This window comes from Chionomys nivalis, chromosome 2 (assembly GCF_950005125.1).
Source record: "Chionomys nivalis chromosome 2, mChiNiv1.1, whole genome shotgun sequence".
In the NCBI taxonomy this organism is placed as follows: Eukaryota; Metazoa; Chordata; class Mammalia; order Rodentia; family Cricetidae; genus Chionomys; species Chionomys nivalis.
The window spans coordinates 83481716-83485436 of NC_080087.1; the positions used below are offsets into that span (position 1 = coordinate 83481716).

Sequence of the window (3721 nt, forward strand, 5' to 3'; positions counted from 1 at the left end):
GAGAAATGAAACAAATCTGTGCAGAGAAGCAGGCGCCCTGACGCGGGGACACGTGCGAACACTTCAAGCTGAAGGGGCTCTGTACAGACACTGGGACACTACAGGAAGTGACCTAATGGGAAATCGGCGACTCAAAGCTCGCAAGTTTGTAGGTCTGCAAAAATATATTAATACACAAAACAACGAAAATACACTCTATAGAGTCTCCTCCCGGGGTAAGTTCTGTGTGGCACATTTCCTGGGAAAAGCCCCTGCTCAGCAACGCCCGCACACATGGTTATGAGAACTAGAACCAGGCTTCATTTCCCACAGAGACTTGGTTTTCCACCCACACTCATACAGACTTCATTTCCACTACACCACACTAGTAGCATCAACATACTACATTTAAAAAGTCTTGATTTCTGAATGAATCTTTTAGTACTATAAACATAATGGAGTTAATAGCTGACAGCTACAGGGAAAGGCTCGATTTAAAATATGACCAAGGTGAGACTGTATCACAAGCATTGAGACCCGACAGCGAGGGCTAGATAAGGCACTTTCCATCAATGGCCATTCATAATTTTGTTTTTAGAAACTTGGAAGAAATCATCATCTTTGAGTTTCAAATGTTCTGGTAAATCCAGTTGCTTTTTTGCTTCTTCAATATCACCTTGAATTGTTGAACTAAGTGACTCTAAAAAATCAAAGTTCTTTTCTGGTCTGAGGTAGCCAACAATGGCCACATTGAGAATTTCGCCAGAAGTCCTCTTTGAAGGTGTGTGTGATGTGGGTTTCCATGGAGTTTTTCGCGTTCTTGTAGTGTGGATTCCATCCTATGCTCACCACCATTTTACGATGGCTCCACTCCAGACACTGGCCCAACCATAATAAATGCCAGTGGATATATCAGCCAGAAGACTGTCTACTACTTGTTCAGGAAAATTGGCTATGGGGATGCCCAGCTGCTTGGAGCCGTAGCCGAAGCCATGCACCGCCTGGCTGCGGCAAAAGAACCGCAGGTTCCTCATGACGCCAACCTCAGGGGAAGCCGGCTTCCCAGGCCAGCTGGGGATCCCGCAGAAGCTGAGCTGGGGGAGCAGGACACCCACTGCTACCGGTACCTGCCCGCAGAGCAGCCTCCTCCACCAGAGCTCAGAGGCAGCAAAGAACCTGCTCGGCTTCCATAGCTGAGAGGTTCTTTAAAATCCCCTAGTACTATAAGAATAGCATATAATTCTGCCTTCTGAACAGAATTATAAGGGCTTTGTTCCACCTTACGTAATTTTTCTGATTTGTAACCTGCTTTCCCTGATTCATTTGCATCAGAATAAAATGTACAGGCTCCAGTTATTGGTACATCACGTACAATTTGGGGAAGAATCCAAGAAGTTCTCTTTATAAGGTGAAGTCTATCGCTTTTGGATAATTGCTACTAATTTCTCCCCCAAAATTAGCACAAGCTCTTTGCCAGGGTTCATTGTCTTCCCATAACTTTTTTATTTCATCAGTAGTAAAAGGCACTATAATCTCTGCTGGGTCTATACCTGCTAATTGATAGTCTCAATTTACCTTTTATAATTAATTCAGAGACTTTTTCACATAAATTTTGATTTTTTAACTTGGTTTATGTGGTAAAAAGAACAATTCTAAGACAATATAATGATGGAGGAAGGTCATTGGTTAAATAATAAAGAAACTGCCTGGGCCCATTTATAGGCCAGCCCTTAGGTGGGTGGAGTAAACAGACAGGATGCTGGGAGAAAGAAGCCGAGTAAGGAGTCGCCATGATTCTCCCACTCCAGACAGACGCAGGTTAAGATCTTTCCTGGTAAGCCAGCTCGTGGTACTACACAGAATATTAGAAATGGGTTAGATCAATATGTAAGAGCTAACCAATAAGAGGCTGGAACTAATGGGCCAGGCAATGTTCAAAAGAATACAGTTTCCGTGTAATTATTTTGGGGCATAAGCCATGCGGGCGGCCGGGTGCCGGGGACGCAGCCCTGCCGCTCATATTACAACAGAGTGGCGCCCAGCGTGGTAATGAATGCCACGTAAAAGCTGAGAGGGCTTAAAAAGGAGAGAGAGAGAATTTAAGACAGCTTTTTTGCTGTTTGTGGGTTGCATGCCGCAAAGAAATTGTCCTGACTCAGCAGCAGGAAAAAACTGGCTGTTTTAAAATGCCGGCTTTCTGGGCTGTGCCGCCATCACGATCTCTGTCTGGCTCCTGTGGGAGACAGAGCTTTTAAATGGAGCATTTGGAGTAAAGTGCTACGGCTTGCTTGATGGCAATGTGGACTGCTGTGTGCCTGAAACTGTGTGTGGCCAAGGGCACCAAATGGCTCTGAGGCAGGAGCGGCTCAGCTCCGCCATGCCATGTGGAACTCTGCTGGTCTCAGGCAGGAACTACCGTAATTACCATAATAACAGCACAGTTAAGGTTTAGACTGGGCAGGACACAGGCAGTACCATAATACCTCTAAATGGTGCAACTTGGGTTTTTAAGAAGTGCTTAACATTTTAAAAAACGCTCCTGGATACTAAAAAAAAAATTACAGATTCACAATAAAACAGATTTCAGACATAGAAGATCTATAAATGAGTCACAGTGTTGGATGAGTGTACGTAGGCTTGAGAAAAAAAATAGAAAAAATAAAGTTAATGCCCTTAAAAAAGGGGGATAAAGTCCTTAAAGAGACAGAGTACAGATAGTTATAGATTAAAAGAAATAAAGAAAAATAAGCCACGTAGAAATGGAAAATTCACAGAGAGTCTGGATTCTTTGTATTATTGTGTTTTCTTTAAAATTTTTGACTGTAAAGGAGCTAAGTACAGAGAGACATTTCATTATATGGGCTGCCAAGCTAAACCAGAATGGATATAAGGGTATTATGATTTCAGAATATGGGTCTAAGGATATGATGCTTTGGAGAGGGTCTTCTTTTGTTTTCACAGAGGATGAGACTCTGTGGATTGTGTCTATCCCAATATGGTATGATAGACCACGCCCTCCTGAAAGGTTGCTGTGAACACCTTCAGAAAATTACTTCACTCAACTGCCGACTGAGATGACCCTGACACACAGGTTACACCATGAAAGATCTGAATACAGCGCCCCCATTCAGCAGGAAGCAGTTTGGAGAGAAAAAACTGCGCCCATATTCCCAAATATTGTTTATAAATGTTCTTTTACATTTAAAGGGGGATATGATATAGATATGAATAATTTGCATTGGTATAGATTTTAAGGTCAATTTTGTTATATGTATATGTATTTCTGATCTTGATTAAGGTATTGTGATTGTATAGTTCATTTAAAAATGTAATGTATATAGGTTGTTAATAGATAATCATCGATAATAGTCAAGTTTGTAGTCATGTTAGTTAGATTTTCTGGATATATAGAGACATATTTCAATTACATAGGTATTCTTCATATCTTTCAAAGGCTACAGAATATGGCATTTAAGTGTTTTAATAATTTAGGGCTTTTTATGACAATGAGACACGTCTGCTCCTGGCAGCACCAATCTACTTCAAGAGGAAGATGGGCACCGAATTGGCTCCTTAAGGAGTTTGATAGCCATTTAGGCAAGAAACTGCTCTTGCATGGACTGATGCATAAACTGGACACAAAGAACCCGCAGAGAGAGGACTGCTGAACTTGCCTAAAGGTGAGATGGTCTTTCCGGGTTCCTGACTCATGAAAGAGTCTGTGAGACATTCTGCAGGACAC

General features: G+C 42.1%; 1 pseudogene; it reads right to left on the reverse strand.

Moving 5' to 3' along the window:
- Window positions 1-454: 454 nt before the first annotated feature.
- Window positions 455-1013, reverse strand: LOC130870380 (riboflavin kinase-like; annotated as a pseudogene).
- Between the last annotated feature and the right edge of the window lie 2708 nt (window positions 1014-3721).